Source organism: Corvus brachyrhynchos, unplaced genomic scaffold (genome assembly GCF_000691975.1).
Source record: "Corvus brachyrhynchos isolate BGI_N302 unplaced genomic scaffold, ASM69197v1 scaffold155, whole genome shotgun sequence".
NCBI lineage: Eukaryota > Metazoa > Chordata > Aves > Passeriformes > Corvidae > Corvus > Corvus brachyrhynchos.
In genome coordinates, this window is record NW_008238434.1 from 649,686 (window position 1) to 667,611 (window position 17,926).

Consider the following 17,926-nt stretch of genomic DNA (forward strand, 5'->3'; position numbering starts at 1 on the left):
GGTGTCCATTCAGAAACCCCTGCCTGTTTTTGGAATCCAGTCATGTAGGATGTCCCCTCTGCCTCTCCTGCGTGCATTGCTGAGGCAATTGCCTGCTGCAATCCCACTGAGAATGCCAGTGGTGCTCCCAGCCCACCATTGCCATGGATCAGCCGAGCGGAGTGGTTTGATGAAAATGGGGTGTAAAAACCCAGAAATGCTGCAGAACAACAAAAAAAAATCAGCTTATCCACGTTTGTGCCTCATTACTCCCTGCCTACGAGCATAGATTCCCTTCTTCCCAGACTTTAGGGAGTGCTGCTCCACAGCCTCATCTCTTCTTATGCAAATAAGAGCTCCCTGTGCATGAATAAGCAAAGAAGTTTGTGTTTTCCTCCTGCTTTAGAGAATTCAGCCCATCTGGAAGCAGAAATGATGTTACTGAGGTGACGGCACAGGGCAGGAGGAAGGAATAGCAATGGTGATAGAGACGTGTGTGAAAGCTGAAGGAATACATCCAAACTATTTCACAAGCACTTAAAATACTAATTAGCAAGTCAAGATGCATCGAGGACAGCAGTTATAATTAAACAAATAATTTGGCTGCTGATGCTGCTGGGCTTGCTGCAGTACAAGCAGTGCCTTTACATGGCACCAGACAAGAAATCTACATTCATGTCCACCCTCACTCTTCTTCCAGTTTCCTCTAAGCCATGGGAGCAACTGTTTCCTTCCAGTATTTTCCACCTTTTTATGCAAGAAGGAGAAGGGAGGGAAGCTGCAGGAGGGCTTGGGCTGGCATCCAGCTGGGCTCTGTGCCCAGAGCTTGTGTACCCTGAGGTGGCATCAGGATGTGGGGTCACTGGAAACAGGGCAGATGCACTTGAGACACAAATCCTACCTGGCCCCGCTGCTGCTGTGTTTCCTCCGAGGTGCCAATCACTGCCCTTCTGCATTTGCCTCTTTCTTATAGAGGAGGTCAGCAAGAATAGCACTTTGCCTTATTTCCATGCAGAGAGCCTCATTTGGTGTCTCCTTCTTCCAATTTCTTATCCTTGGGCCAGGGATACCCACGGTGCACATCCCCAGTTGCTTTTCTTTACAGGACACCATTTGTTTGGTAATAAAATCCAGCTATTTGGCACCTCTTGTTGATGGGGTGAATCCCTCCTGTCTCCTTTAGTGTGGTGCCACCAATCCAGTTCCTTCTCCCTGGTTTCCCTCTAAATGCTTCATACAGCCTGGTGTCTGCCTCATCAGGTCTGATAAACATTTGAACAGCGAACAGGCAGTTTCCAAGAGCTGGTCCTTCCTTCTCCTCACAAAGGTGAGGAAATGTACAGGACACACACTGCCCCAGAGCCATCCCTGGCACCTGCACGAGGGAACAAATCCAGAGTTTGTCTAATTGAGTAAATTTGTGGGGATTTGAAGGTGGCACTTTGTTAACTGAACTTGCAGTAGCCACCCGGTTCCAGGAGATGTTGCTGTGCTTTCAGCTAAAGGCCTGGAGGCGAAGCACACAGAGCGTGGGGATTGCAAAGAGTTAGGGAAAACATTCTAAGTGCTCTTGGAGCAAGTAGAGTTGGGACTGTGACAACATGGGTAAAAGCTGTGTTTGGGGAAGTTCTGCACTTCCCAGGCTGAATGGAGATGAAGGAGGCATCTAGCAAAAAGCAGATGGGTGTTAGTACCCAGGGTTGGGTCCCTGTTTCTGGGCTTCTCTCACACGGTGCTGCTTTTCTGTACTTGCTGGTCTGATGCCACCCAGGAGGCAGGTCCCTGCCTTAATAAAAATCCACTTCTTCCCGATTGTCTTTTGACCTACAGCAGGAAAAACGTCCCACTGCATTGCCAGTTAAGCACAACTGTCTAGAGAACAAGACAACAAAAGATGTAACCACTTCATCTAAGCGTTTAGACAAGAGTCTGCATCTTATGATAGCACCAAGGCTGTGAGCAAAGTTGCCAGGAGGGCCAGAGAAGGGCCAGGGCTCAACTCAGAAAGGATCTGACTGGAGGAAGCACTGATGTGCTATTAATAAAAATGAATGCCCTAGGGTATATCAGCATGTCCCACAGTCGTAGGGAGGAGGAGAGAAGATCCAGCAGGCAGGAATTGTGCAGCAAGATTGATTTATTTAATTATATTACAAACTCTTTTATAGACTTTTTTCTTCATAGTCTAATTGGACATGGATCAGTCACCCCTTGGGGTGATTGGCTAAAATCCTAAAACATCCACTGTCAAAATATTTTTCTACTGTACCATAAATAAGACTTTTCAAGGCTGCAGGTGTTTGGTTGTTTACATAACTCTGCTACCTCTTCTGTGAGAGAGAAAAGTCTCTCACGGGCTTAGAAAATAGCAAGAAAATCCTTGCTAGCAGCATTTTTGTATCCACAATGTGCCCAGAAGTCCTGGTTTAACTGGGTCTGTCCCAGAACGCCAGCAGGATCAGTCAGTGTGGTGCCTTGGGGTTTGCTCAGGGCAGAGGCTTTCCACTGTCTCCTGTTGCCCCCTCCCAGGATGCAGCCCTGGGCACGTGTTGCTGCCTGCTCTGAGCGTCCCCTCCCCCTCCCACAGACACGTGCTCCTGCCCATGTGCTCCGAGCTCCTTTGTTCTAAGCGCGGGCAAAGCCAAATGTACCTCAAACTCTTTAGCAGTGTCTGACTGGCCGGTCACCCTGGGTCCGCCCCCAGTCCTCCCCTTTCCCCTTCTCCTAATAAAAGCGATGGTCGAGGGAGGCCCCGCCCTGTCCTAGCTCAGCTACCTTCCTGTGAATATCTCTGGTTGTCTGTCTCATTTGAAAGCTTCTAACTGCAGGAAATTGAGCGAGCAGGGAGCTATATTTCTCCCTCTTTGCTTCTGCTGATGGTATTTGCTCTGCAGCTGATTCAGGTACCGATTTTAGAGCTACTAAAGTGCTAGATCGCCCGTGCTACCTCTCAAGGCTGCTCGAGGCTTTCTAAGGCATTGAAATACAAGCGCTAGCCGGTATAAAGCTGAAAAGATACCTTCCACAGGCACGAGCTCGTTCTCAGTGCCCGTAGCAGCCAGGAGAGACGTCTCTTTGCAGGGTAACTGGTGCTCATGGTCACCCTGTGTGACCCAGCCTGGGAGGCCTGTGGCCTGTGTTTGTTTGCAAAGAGTGGCCACCCTACGAGTAGAAATAAGGAAAGCCAGGAAGAACAGGAGCACTAAGGTTGTGTTTGTTCCCCATGTGCACAGAAGGAGCTGCAACATGGCATTTTCAATACTCACACAGACCTGATGGCCAAGGTGAGCTGACAGCCCACCTCAGCTCTGCTGGCAGCCAGGCGCACTGTGGCAGCTTGTTTGCTGTTGGCTCATCTGGCTGTATCCTCCCCATCCACCATCCACTCCTTCTTCCAAGAGGGTGCAGGATATTCCTGCAGGTCTCTCACCAGTGAGGAGAACCTTGGAGCTTGGCACTGCTGGAAGCACTGTCTCCAACCCAGGCACAGGGTGTCTGTTGGTAGAGCCTTTTCCCTGAGCCATGGCTTCATCCAACAGGAGCCGTGGAAGCCAAAATCCCTGTGAGAGCAATGAAAAGGGTGTTTGGAGTAATTAAACTCCTCTGGGTGAGTTGTGCTCCCTGCCCCAAGGAAATTGCCATCTCATCGGGGACAAACACAGATGTTACAGCAAAAAGGAAGGGATGATGATAACAGGCAGGGACACAAGGGCTGCTCAGAGGGTTGAGTCAGCATCCATTGGCCCACAGCACAGGGGATGAGAATGCTGAAATAGTTCTTTGTGAGGCCAGCAGCATTCCAGTGCCTAATCCCTGTTAAACTCCACTTCGTCTTCTCTACGCCCAGGTGAGTGCATCCATGCAGGGTTTTCCCAGGTGGAGAGGGATCCAGGCTGTGCAGGTCCTATTCATCCACCCACTTGTGTGAGGAGTTATGCACATGTCCAGGGCCATCCATACGCAGCCAAGTACCTGAGGCACACATCGAATGCTGTTATTCTTCGAGAGGATCTGAGTGTACAACGACTAATGACGAGAAGCCAATAGTGTCTAGACACAAGTCTGGTAACAGCAGTTCTTTGTCATGCTCAAAACGGCTGTGGAGGGGAAGCGATGTGTCAGGAGCACAACATGCTGCTTCGTGCCCAATGTAATTCCTTACTGCAGATGGGAGACAGTGCCTAAAAAATTCAGGGCACCTCCATGCTTTGCCCAGGGCTTTGATCCCCAAATGGAAAGCACTCCTTGAAACAGAGCCTTGCTGCTGCCACCTCCCTGTCCAGCCTTTAACCTTCTAGGTTTTAGTAACAACATGTCAAAAATAGACTAGAAATACAACTAGGATATGCCAAAAATAATGGAGAGCAGGGAGAAAATGGGCTGGTTTTTAAGTATTCTGTTTTTCTGACTGAAGGCAGCTGTGGGCACAAGGGATTATATGCTGAGCAACACAGGGACTTGAAATCTCCATTTGCTGCCACTTCTGCCCATCCTAATGTCTGCACCCTGGGACACGGACTGGTGCAGGAGGAGCAGCTGGCTCCGGAAGCGTGGCATGAGAAGAACGAATGGAAATATGTCCTTTTTGGTGACCTCTGTGTTGGCAAGCTCTGAAATATCAGCTAGAAAAGCACAATATGGAGGTAGTGGTGGGCGAGCACTGGGTCAGCCATGACTGCCAGCCTTGAGCAGGTGGGTATCTGGATTGGGGAATTCATTTGAAAAGTATTTGCATTCACTGAAGTGTCTCAGAGTTCATAACAGCCTCAAGGATGCTGCAGAATTGCAGCTGGGGCTCCAGAGGCTCCTGGTCTGTCCTAGACCAATTAGCTCTACTGAAGTAGCTCTGAGCAACCTGGTCTAGCGGAAAGTGTCCCTGCCCATGGCAAGGGGTTGGAATTAAATGATCTTTAAGCCAAGCCATTGCAGGATTCTATAAAATAGGGCCATGGCAGGGACTGTTTAATCTTTAGTGATGCTGAGGTCTCAGCTTGCACCAAATATTGCTTTTCCAAGCAGCACATGAGAGAGCAGGAGCCCCAGGTTCAACCCAGAAGGTATCTTTTTCCTATGTCCCTGAACAAATGAAGCTGATCCATGCAAAAGCATGCAAGGGTTTTCAGCTGTGGCTATCCTTGCACCACTGACAGGCAGTGAAGGTCTGAGGCAGAGCTGAGTTTACATCATGACATTTAACATGCGTGGCAAAACCAGAAGTTGAGCATCAGCTGTTAAGATTAGATCCCAACGTCAAAGAGTTTAGAATTAGAAGCACAGGCAAAAGAGAAAGCAGCTCTACCTCACAGCAAGCTCCTGTTTCATTCTTGAGAAGCTCTAATTGCTACTATTTTTAATTGCATATTTATACCACAGGCTATTTCTTTCCCTTTAACAAGGCAGGAGTGAAATCAGCTTATAATATTTCTACATCTTTTCATGAAGGTGTTGAAGTAACTGCCTGCTCATTTTTACTTTTTTAGGGCTGCAAAAAAAGGAATTGATAAATGCCAAATGAATGAAAAGTCAGAGTTTCTTCCCAGTTGGGAAGGGGAAGGGAAGGAACCCAGGAAAAGGGGGGGAGGGGGCCCAGGTCTGACGCATGTGAGCCCATGGCCACTTCTCCAAAATAGGCTCCACCTGGCAGGAGAGTTCAGTGGGGAAGTGTGGCCTTTGACAGAGTTGATGAAACAGCTTCAGAGCAACTTGGGTTTAAAAAATCCCGGTGCTCCCAGGTCAGGGGGTTGGTGAGAAGGCTGGGACCAGTTTTCCTGCACTTGGAAGTTCAAGGAGGAAGACATGGCAAGAGAGGTGGTATTCAGGCTTGCAAGAGCCCTCCTCTGTTGCTAGTCCAGATCTTCACCTCCCATGTGTTCACCTACCAACCTGCAGGGTGGATAAGGTGAGGGGAAGAAAGCAAGGCAGGAGGAAGCACCCTCCATCTCATAACTCTTAGTGAATGGAGGAGTTATGAAAAGGAATAAGGAAAAACCCCAACCTAATATTTTAGCTTCCAAATTTTAATTTTGTTCAACTGAAAATACAGAAAATTCAAGTTTTCACCACTTGTGCAAACAGTTGTAAATTTTGTTGAACTTTTTAAAGTTGACCTTTTACACTGGAGATGCCCAATTACATTCAGAAGGGCAAGTGGAGAGACAAGGAAGAAACCTATTTGAAGGGATGCTTTAGGGATAAAACACATTCTGGGGGTGGCCTTTTTTGGGAATTGGCTAAGGCAGGTGGATAAAATACCCAGTGTGACCTGTAGAACAGTAAAGCAAATGAATAAATGTGTTTGGGATTATGTGAGGGGGAAGGTTTTGTGTTTGGCGTTTTTGTGCCTGTGGTTTTTTGGGTTTTTTGGGTTTTGTGTGTGTGTGGTTTTGTTTGTTTGTGGTTTTGGGGGAGGGGTTGTTTGGTTTGGTTTTTTTTTAATGCCTTGTAGGATCAGCACTTAAGGAAATAAACCTCAGAGGGGCTATTTGGGTACCATGGAGCAATGCAAAAATTTATCTAAGCCTGAAAATCAAGGAATAGCTCCAATGGAAGTCTTGGATGACCTTGTAGTGGGCTCACTTGCTCATCCTTCCCAAACCACTTTCTTCAAAGTCAGATGCCTCCAGTCACCCTCCTTCCCAAAGCAGGAGCAGGACAGGGCCTGGGAGGATCCCTGAGTAACCCCCCGTGTAAGATGCTCGAGACAGAGCATGAACCACTGACCACTGCTCTGACCCAACAATCCCAGCAGTTTCTTACACTTTTAGTTGTCCACCCATCCAGGCAATAACACCCCAAACTGGATACAAGAAAATTGAGGGACACTGCCTCAGAGCCTGACTAAAGACAAGGCAAATGGTATCCACGGCTTTCCCTCATCCACAGATTCAGTCACAGAATATCCAGAGTTGGAAGGGACCCACAAGGATCATCGAAGTCCAGCTCCCAGCCCTGCACTCTCCCTGAGCAGTGGGCAGCCTGGGAGTGAAGGGAAAAGCACTTTTAGGTTGTAAATCAGACTGTCAAGAAAGAGCTACAAAAGCTCCCAGCCACAGGAGCCCCTTGGAAGTTACGAAGAGCAAGCTGAACTTCAGGGTAACAAAAGCTGAACAACAGCACAAAGTGCCCCAAGATATAACAAACCCTACAAGCAAACAGCAAAACCCAGAGAAAACCTCACCCCCAGGAAAGCCTGCCTGTATAAATAATTCACAAATGGTCAAAAAAAAACCAAAACAGGGAACCACCCACTTCCCCAGACTGCCAGAAATGGAGGGGAAAGACAACAACAACAAAATCAACAGCCATCCAAACAAACTGCCCAAACCCAGGAACAATAACCCCCTTCCTCCCCAACCTGCTGAAGAGACCCACAGCAGTAATGTTCCCTGCTGAAAAGCCATCCAGAAATTTTTTTTTAAAAAAAGAAAAAAACCAACAAAATAAAGACAGAAGCCAAACAATAGTTTGTTGGTTTCTTAGAAATATTTATGAACAATATTCAGAGGAAATGTTCTCAAGGGGAAGTCACGTAACCAAGTACAGAACCCAGGCAGAGATTGGGAAAACAGATGGATCTTGCTCTCCAGAGGGGATTTCTGATGCCTAACAAGTCCAAAGCCATCCGCTCATTCCTACCACACACATACATCAAGGCTCTGACAAAGAACAGCCTCATACCTTACTTACTGGCGCTCCTGATGGGACATTTTAGCTGGCAAAGCTTTGATTTATCAACTCAAGAGCTGACTGATGCCAGTAGAGTCATCCAGTTTTAAGAGGGCTTTCCAATCCATTTCCTTTTTTCAGCTGAAAATTTCAAATGTTCTTTAACTAAATACCCATAGGATGATTTGCTGTTAATGGTCCTTGCAAGAGAGAATTTTGCACCAGAGGAGACCACTTTTGCACAGAAAGTAACAGACCACAAGACAGGTATCAATAAGTTTGAATAAAATAAGGCAGTAGTGAATTCTGGTCCATGAAAAGATACCTTTGTCATTTAGCATCCATTTGAAGAAAATGTAGTTAAGCACTGGGTTCATATGAAGATTTTAGTATTGTGTTGCTTTAATGGTTTTTTTTGACCACAGGTAGGAAATAATTATTCAGAGGATATCATATTAGAACACTGTTGCAGTGGGGATCCTGCAACACGCATATACCAAACCAGGAGTCCCGTGGAAAGGAAATATATATGGACAGACAGATTCTTGCTAGCTGTGTAAGAGAGATGTTTATTTCTCCAGCCGCATGGCCGGAGCTCTGCTGAGGAACTGCTACAGTCACGGGACCAAGGGTCCTTCTGCCCGCGCAGGGAACACAAACCAACCAATGGGAACGAGGCTGAGCAGGGGCAGGGAAGCCCCGTGTCTGTGCCCTCAGGGCCCCTCTCCCAGGGCTACACGGCAGGGGAGGGACCCCAACAGAACACCTCTTCATAAAATCCACCTTCCATGTCCCTAATCAATACTGACATTAAAAACCTCACTGGGAGCTTCTGAACAAGCAGGGACCTTACTCCAAATGTCTACTGGGGAAATAATAAATAAACAAATTCCACCTGGAATAAAATGTCAGCCTCGAAGGACTGCTTGAAGTCTCTGTAGACACCCACACAGCTTCCCATGTTTTGGTAATTAGTGGTGCTGCTCCCAGACACAGAAGACAATTTATTTGGAGGTCTAATTGGCATCTTTAGCACTTGTAATTGTCTCTTCCCCCTGAATTTTGGCAGCTGAGGTGACAAGTGGCCACCCCCTATTTTGCATCCCCCTGGGGCTGTGCAGGTGGGACCCCCAGTGTGGTTTCACATCCAACTGGGGCAGGACAGCATTCCTCTGCACAAACACGGGCTGAGCTCTTCCTGCAGTGATCTGTGCCCAGCAGGTAGAAATAAAGCCAAGGTTGCTCCTGGGTGTCTCCAATTGCTACGCCAGCAAAGCCCCAGTAATGAATGCCCAGCATCTGAGGGTGTCCTCCTGCCTCCACTCACAGCAAACATGGGAAACAACTCTTTTTGCAACTGCATCTGAAAACCCTTTGCTGGTTTTCCTTAGAATTTGGCTTCAGACAGGCCTCATTAGGACTGGGGTCCTCGTCCCTTCAGCGTCCCCCTGCGAGCAGAGCTGTGTTACTGTGGGTCCTGGGACACGTTCCATTTCCCAGAGTGAGAGATCTGCTTACAGGACACCCAAGCTCACATGACATGGGTTTGGAGACTTGTTTACAGTGAGCAAACCCAGCAGCCTAGACAGACCTGTTGGGACATTTATAATTGTGTCATTTATAATGGCTATGCGAGCCCTGTGCAAGAGCAGGACAGGCTGTCCTCTGCCCTTCCCAGCCTCTTACACGTCCTTAATTGGAGGGTGATACCACTGCTTTGACCTACTCTTCTTTAGCATGCTTGCATCTGTCACAAATGCACCAAGGCAAATGTGCTGATTGTCATGAGAGATATTTGATTCGGCCTCAAGAAATATTTGGCCTCAAGAAAGTCACATGATCTCCAAGGAAATTTAAATAAATTCCAGGCAAGTCTCCATGCACCCCCATATGCAGCCAGCCAGTACTCATCAATCTTAGGAGCCATTTAAAAGCTTTGCAAGAATAAAAATCTGGTTTTATGAACATTTTAAATATACTGTACATTTGATATCCTGCATTAAGATTCCAGGAGACATTCCCACTATGTTAATAACCTTTTATCTCTAAGTAATTCACATTTTTCACCCACAAGTTACAGTACTATTGAGTGTCCTACAGCACATTTTTCTTAAGTTCCCCAAGTGTTTAAGCCAGGGAAGAAGGGAAGGTCAAAAGAAACTAAGCAACTTGCTGAAGGTCCCTAAAAAAAAGAAGAGGTAAGAAAACCCAGGTGTCTCCACATTGGCTCAGCACTCTTATAAACAGATTCATTTTACCGTTCTTCAAAGGTCAAAGCCAAAAAGAGGTTGCAAGGAGAAAATAAAAATATATGTACACAGAAAACTTTGCACACCAAACCAAGAGTTATGTAGATATTTAAAAAGCCTGAATAAAAGCACTCTCACTTGTTGACCATCAGAGCTCAGAGCTCCTGTGTTTTAGGAAACACAGATCCCTTCTAGGTGTCCCCACAAGATTTGGTGTTGTACAAGTGTTGAGAGAAAAAACCCCATCCACCTCTTGAGTAGTACCAAAATTATTCTTTTTGGCAAGTTGCATGAAAACCAGTCCTGTTGCTGCTCGAGCAGAGAGTCTCAGACACCAGAGTCAAACCTTGGCCAGATGGGCCATCAGAAGTGAGCATGGAACCTCAGCACCTCTGAAGCCTTCCAAAGGATTGCCATCTTCTTGAAGAGTTTGTTTTCCTTAAGAAAAAAGAAGTTTGACTCCTTTGCTAAGGTAAAACAAATAAAAACTCCCCCAAACCACAAAACAAAAGCCAAACCTCACCTTCGAGTCAGAAATCTCCTGTAACTCTGTGCTGGAAAGAGCCCAAGGGTCTAAACATCCCTGCTCACCCTGAAGGCCAGTACCTGAGGGCACAGGAGCAGAGGGCATGAGGAAAAGCAGAGCACTTTTAAGACTCTACAGCCAATGACTCAGCCTGCTGTGACATGGCAGCAGCCAAATTCTCTGATATCCAGCAGTCCAACCTCCACAGCACCAAATGAGAGCTGGGAGAGCTCTCATCCCAGATGGTGCACTCGGATGTGCCCTCCACAATTTCCTGAGTTCTCAAAAAGCTCATGCAATTTTCTTCTAAGCTTTTTCACACTTTAGGACAGGCTAACAGAGCATCCATTATTTTACCTCCCTTCCATGTCCTTTCTCTGTCTCCCCTGACAGGATGGGAACACCTCCCATGCCAGGGAGCATTTCCAGCCATGTTGAACACCCACACTCGGCAGCAATGCAAGGTTACTGCACAAAGTCAGTACGGCTGCTTGAATCAGAGCTTGGCTTTCCAGATGAAAGCTTCCTGCAGGCTCTAATTCCACTCTCCTTGGCCCAGCTCCTTAGAATCTCACAGCCCAGCAAGGCTCAATCCTCCCCAAAAGCTTCAGGAATTTGTGAGAGGAGGAACCTGCTGCCACCATGAGTTTTTACAAGCCCTGGGTTGCAACACTCAGGGCAGCTCTGAATGAGGTGGCACAGCTGATCCTCACACCCTGATCCTCTTCCTAAAGCACTGAGGAACATCACAGCTGAATGCTGGGAAGCTTTCCCTCTGGGAGAAGGTAAAGGCAGCTCCTGGTCTTTGACGACATGACAGTGGCACTGGGTGTTTCGGGTCTCTTGGTGCAGAGCTTTAGCTGTAACTCAGTTTATCAGAGTCAGCTGCCTCCATCCCGCCAGGTTCTCCTGGCAGGGACATGCTCCAGGAAGGGACATTCGGTTTGAATAGATAAACAGTAACAGTTGCCAGCAGGAGAGATTAACTGCTGAGGTGAAAAGGTTGTCAGCAAAGCTGAATGTTTGCAGTGCAACCTGAGCCTCAGTCACTGCCCTACAAGCCCAGGTGAGCACAGGAGGAAGCACAGCCCAGGTTGGTTTGGAGATGCACCATTTCCTCACAAATAGGGACTTGGTTTCAAGAGATCAGCTTTGAAATAAAATGCTCAACACCAAGTGAGATTCATGTTAAAACAGGCCAAGTGTTGGATGGTTAAATTCAGCTGTGGCAGCTGATGAACTTGATCTAACATCACATCTAGACAAGTGCTACATACCTTCTTCAGAAGCCACTTTTCAACCCCAAATTTCCATAACTAAGGACATATAAGGGCAGAATTCCACAGAAATGGATGAGTTTTGAAAGACTTCTCTTGCTTATATTGTCGCCCAAGGAGGAAGGACACACACTGGGTAGCTGTTGGTTTCTGTTATGAAACTTTACTACTGAAGTTTTGAGTCCTCTGTGTGTGCTGGCTTTTCCCTACTGCAGCTGATCCAGAACCTCAACATCCCAACAAAACACTGCCCCTGGGTGCTTGCTGTTCTTGCCACCACTCTCCTGGCAGAGCAATGGGATCAGTCCGAGGAGTCAGATTTGGGAACTGAGGAGGGAAGAGTGAATGGAAACAGATGCAGCATTATTCACATGGCTAAAATGTACCCAGAAGTTTCCCATGCTTTTCTTCCTATATATATACATATATATATATATATATATATAAAATAAAGCTTGGCAGCAGTTCAGACCTAAGATTAAAATAATCTCTTTCTGTCATTCCAAAGCAAGAGTGGAGGGCACTTCTGTGCTTTGCCAGCTTCTCTGCCCCTGCTGCCAGGATGGACTGTGCAGGCTCCAGCTCCTCCGGGACAAGAAGGAGCCAAGAAAGTTCCTTTTTCATAGCCATTATTTGGAGACATTCATAGAATCAGAGAATTCAGAATGGTTTGGGTTGGAAGGAACCTTAAAGCTCCTTCAGTTCCACCCCAACATGGGCAGAGACACTTTCCACTATCCCAGGTTGCTCCAAGCCCCTTTCAGCCCAGCCTTGAACACTTCATGAAGTCCACAGCTTCAAGCTCTTCCCTCAGACATGCTTTGCTTGGTTGGGAAGGCTTGGTTTGGGAGATTTTTAAAACCAGCTACTAGTTCCTAAGCTCAGGGGTGATAGCCTGCACTACACACAAGTCTAGATGGAGAAGATCCACCTCAGGTGGTAGCAATAACCTGCAGGAGTGTTCAGTTCACCCCAGAAGAGTTGTGAAGCATGCAGTCAGCTTCTCTAGAGTTGCAATTGCAAGAGAATCTGGCTTTTCATTTAGAAATAGATTTATTTTCACAACTATGAGGGCCTGAGTGTTTGAGAACAAGAACTCAATGTTCACAAGCCAATAAGCAAATAAAGACCCTGAGGTTTCTTTGTATTTAGAAGCAAAAAAAAAAAAATTATGACAGGCCTGACTCGTAATTTTCAAATTCCCGGAGGCAGCGAGCTCAGTATTCAGTAGTCTCTTGTGGATTGGGACGTTCACGGGTTTCTCTGCGCATAGCTGACAGAAGTTTCACATGAGCCTTTCCACCCCATTGCCGTGCTCCATGGAAATCTGTTCCATTGAATGGAGTCCAGGAAAACTGGTCTGTGACTTCCACAGGAGATGCTCATGAATAATACATTTAGCTGTTTTCAGCAAATCCAAACCTCTAATGAAAAGCAAAGGCATATTCCCAGTCTGAGCTCTGCTGAGCACCAGATCAGACCCTGGTGATGCAAATCCACGGCCAGGGGCAGAATGCAGACCTTCAGCCTGCCTTAACCTGGAGCACAAAGCCAAAGGCTTCACTTAAATGTGCTGCTGCACCTTTCAGAACAGGGATTTATAGATATTGGCTGATACTATTGGATGTTCTCTTCAGCACAATCAGTGCAGAAGGTTTTTTTGTATGCACTGCTGCATGAAGATTTTTTAAGCAAGATTTTTTTAATGCACTTTTATGCATATAATTATAGGATCACAGACTGGTTTGGGTCACAAGGGACCTTAAAGATCACCTTGTTCCACTCCCTGCCATGGGCAGGGCCACCTTCCACTATCGGGTTGCTCCAAGACCCATCCAGCCTGGCCTTTGAACACTTCCAGGGATGGGATGTAAATTTTTTTTTTATACATATACAAAATATTTTTCATCTCTACTGCTGCCCCATGTCAAATACCCGAGGCCATTCAGTGCTTTAACAACAGGAGTCTAGAGGAGCTTCAGACTTACATAGGCACTGGGTGGGAGTGGCTGAGCCCCCAGGGTGTCCCCTACCCCCTACCCAAAGCCTTGACCACACATGATGGTCAGCAGGGCAGAGCAGCCTCTCAGCGTGTTCCCAGGAGCACCCCTGTCCCACGTGGTGGAGTAGGATGGGTTTAGGTGTCTCTGTCTGGGGAGAGAGGGCCAGAATCAGGGCTGATAGGTTTGCTTTGCCCCAGGTATCTCTGCTCCTTGCCCAGCCGTTATTCCAGGTCCTGCTGGGGGCCATCTCCACCCCAACTGCCCAGCACTGTCCAGAGCCTGCAAATTGATAAGGCTTCATGATCTATGGCTTCTGGTTTTAATTAAAGCTGCCTCCTCTGCATAGCTCCCAGCCTTGTGCAGACAGCAGCACAAATTATTTCAACCTCTCTGATCCACCAGATGCCAAGCTCACAGTTATGAGCTGACATTATTCAGGAAAATTCTCACCCTCCTCCCGCTGGCTCAAGTGAAGTTGGAAGCAGAGAACTGAGGAGAAGATACATAATGACAGCAAACTAACCCTCCACTCATGACCCTGACTGAGCAGAAAGCTGGTTAATCATGTCACCTTCAAACCTCCCCATCTCAGGAGCTCCTGGAGGGCAGCAGCAGAGGGGATGAGGAGTCAGCCCAAGTGATCCCCTCACTCACAGCCTCCTTCAGGGCAGCAGGCAGCTCCTGGTCCCTTGAACTAACAAGACAGGTCCCAGTCAGGAGAGCACAGTGTTTCCTATTTGTGAGAATCCATTCTTGATACCTACTGACACATTCTGGGAGTGGGGTGCAGGTTAGGGCTCCGTTTACACCTGGAGTCACTTCTGGAGTTATCATTACATCAATCCTCTGCAGGTGGGACTGGGGACATTAATGGGCTGTGACTGCCCTGGCCTCTGTTCATGGGGCCCCACAACTCTCTGCCCTGCACAAAGCCAGGCCCAGAAAGCTTTTCACGGGCACCATGTGTTGTCCTCACTTTCATGCTGCTTTTAGACCACATGAGGTTCAAGCAACCCATTTTATCTTCCAAGCATGCTGGTGGAAGGGGAAAAAGAAAAACACCCAGACTCCTGACCCTCCATTCCAGGTGAGGATGTCCAGCACTTGGACGTTGCTTTTAGGACCACCCTTGGTAGAGATAGTACTTAAATTCTGAAGTACCAGACCATTGACATACAATCTTGTTTGCAGAGTGGGAGGTTGTCTTCTTCCCTGTATTATCAGAGCAGAAGACATGGCTGCCACCAGCTCATTCCTCCCAGGCTCCCTTCACCTCAGGGCTCCTGAAGTTTGAATCAGAGGCACCACAGCTACAGTCAGCTCGACTTGCTGTTGAGGGTCTTGGAGGGAGATGTCAGACGCAGGTGCTCTGCACCAAGACACCTGTGTCATGCAAACATGCAAATAAGCACAAATATTAATTGATGAGAGGGCTTTATGGTCACTGCAGGATTGCAGGCAGCTTCAGCTCTTCCATGTGTGGGATGTGCAGTGTCTTATTTCTCTCATGTCTCCAGTGTTGTCATAGAAGCAAGCAACATATTTTCTGGTACAGATCTACTCTGGTACATCCCAACTGGTACATTTCGTGCTTTGTTTCTGTCTCCAGAGGACAAGAACGACCATCTTGAACCTATGTGAACTTTGAGGATGTTGCAGCATGCAACATGGGTGTTTTCAAAGGACCTGTGGTATCCATCTCCAGGAAACAGATTGAAATGGCAGCGGGTGAGCGCAAAAGGTAAACAATTAATTTATGTGAAAATACCAAATATTTTTAGAAATTATTTGTACATTCAGCCTTTAATAGAGATGGAGGGGAAAGATTTTTCAAGACTACAATTGACGTGGAATTTGACTCAAATGAAGAAGCTGAACAAGCCCAAATTTACACTTAAGAGTTTATTTCTTCATATAAGGTTTGAAAGCTACATAAAAATGGGTACAGCTCTGAAATCTTTTCCCATCATGGAAATCAAAGTGATTCAAATCCCCTTAATTCCCGGGTTCTGTAGCCAGTTTGCTCACACTTGTGGCACTCATTCATCCCACAGAAACACAGTTCAAAGCTGGGTGCCTGACCCTGAGCCCTGAGCTCCAGTTGGGCTTCAAAGGGAAGCCTGCTAAGAAGGTGGATCTGGAGACACAAGGTGCTCCCTACCCCTGGGAGACAGGGTCCCTGTGCTTCAGCTGGGGACCAACCCCTCAGCCTTTGCTCAAAGCTGGATGTTGTGATGACTCAAATGAGCATTTCTGCCTGCGGTCTAGCAGGAGCTGCACACTGTGCTCTCTGTGTGTCCTAGCTGAGGAAGCGTTTTCCATAACATACGGAGCTCCAATCTATGTTTATAACAGGGCATGTCACTTCAGAATACAGCACTTCCCCCCATGTCAAAGAGAAAACAACCACCCAGAAGATACAGTGCTTCTCAGAGCTATCTCAGAACCAAATGGTTTTCTTCCCAGTGAAATGAAAATGCAGTATGATTAGGACTGCCAGCCTGAACACAGAGCTCCATGCAAAATTCATACAATTTGGGTTTCCTGGATCCCTTTCTTCCTTCTCACCTAGGCACCTTGTACGAAAGCATTAAAGCACAGTCAGCAGCAGCCAGGTGGTCCAGTCCCTTCACCAGGAATATCCCTTCATCCTGCAGAGCTTGGAAAGTGATGGATGGCCCTCTCTGGAGGCAGCAGGACACTCTGCAAGCAGACATTTGCTCTGAGCTCTGCCTGGCCAGATATTTGCAGTTCTCTGGTACCCTCAAAAAGACACTGGCTCCCCTCTCACACCACTGCTCACATTCGTGGTGTCTCTGCAGGCACTTAGCAAGCTGTGCTATCCCTCCATGGGCTCAGCCTGGGAAGAGCTTCCATCTATACTGGCAGGAGTCCTTGGGAGTTCTGCTTTCTGCTGTCCCTCCTCTGCACCTCCCTGAGGTTATGCTGGCAGTTCCACATGGCCCTGAGAGCACCCACTCCCCCAAATCACCTTTTCCTGGCTGAAAAGAACACCCTCCTGCCCTTGGAGGGGTGCCAGTAGCTTCCCATCTCCAGCCACAGCCTGGGATCACCTCCATCTGCAGCAGCTTTGGTGTGAATCCAAACCAGGTAAAGTGCTCTTGCTTTTATCAGGAGAAAGCTCTGGTGCTTCCCTCTGACATAAAAGATGATGGTTGGGGCTCTTCTGGAGTCACAGATGATCCTAACTACAGTTACAGCTCCTATTTTAGTGAACTTAACTTTGGTTCTCCACATAAATTCTCCTCAGGTTCAACCTTGATGTTCATATTCTGTGAGGAAACATCACTTGTCTCTGTCCTACCTAAAAATAGATGGAAAGGGGTAAGGATTGGAGCAGGATCCTCTCAGTGGTGCCAGGACAAGAGGCAACAGGCACAAAGTGAAATGTATGAAATTACACCTAAACATAATAATAACTTGTTTGTTGTGCAAGTGGGTGGACAAGGCAGCAGGCTGTCACGAGACATTCAAGCACCGCCTGGACAGTCTTGGGCAAGCTGCTCCAGCTGGTCCAGCTTTGTAGAGGGCTGGATTAGACACCTCCAGAAACAACTGAAGAGATCCCCAGCCTCAACTGTCCTGTGATCTATTCACCTCAGCCAAAAGCATAATTGTAAGTTTATTGACAGGAGTTGCCAACACCTTTCTGTAGCATGCGGACATGCTTCCCCAGCCTTTTGGGAAAAAGCTTGGCTCTCCAAGGAGGCACCATAACTGTGGCCCTTTCCCTGACCCTTAAGCAAAGTCTTCCCTAAACAGAAATTGAGGTCATAGTTTAATTTTTTTTCTTTTATTTTTCATAAAGTAATATCCCAATCATTTTTTTATTTCCTGCACGTGGCAGAAGGCAGAAATCAGGGAGGATGAAAGCCAAACATGGGAGAACCGGGAAGCAGCATCAGAGCCACTGAGTTACCTCGGGGTTACTGTAAAATCCATTATTATTCGTTACAGTAATCTCTTGCAGACTAATGGGCATGTGTCCTATTAGTCCTGCAGTCACCATGGGTAAAATAAAAAACTTTGGACAGTTCTAGGAAGGGTCTCAGTTCCAAGCCAATTTTATATCACAGCCTATTTTTGGTCACTGCTGCTCACTTGGGTCCTCCTCAGAGCTCCTGTTATGGGAACAGAATTTCTTCCTTAAAGATGACCATCTCTTGTTGACTACAGCTCATGCTCTGGGAGATAAAACTGCAGGGA

The 17,926-nt window shown here is 47.1% G+C and overlaps 1 long non-coding RNA gene across 1 annotated transcript in view; it reads left to right on the plus strand.

Moving 5' to 3' along the window:
• The first annotated feature begins 2,934 nt into the window (after positions 1-2,934).
• Positions 2,935-17,926, plus strand: part of LOC108447203 — a 38,608-nt gene continuing 23,616 nt past the window's right edge. The window contains exons 1-2 of the long non-coding RNA XR_001862621.1: positions 2,935-4,671; positions 15,309-15,440. This is a non-coding gene — a long non-coding RNA (uncharacterized LOC108447203). The remainder of the gene's footprint in view (positions 4,672-15,308; positions 15,441-17,926) is intronic.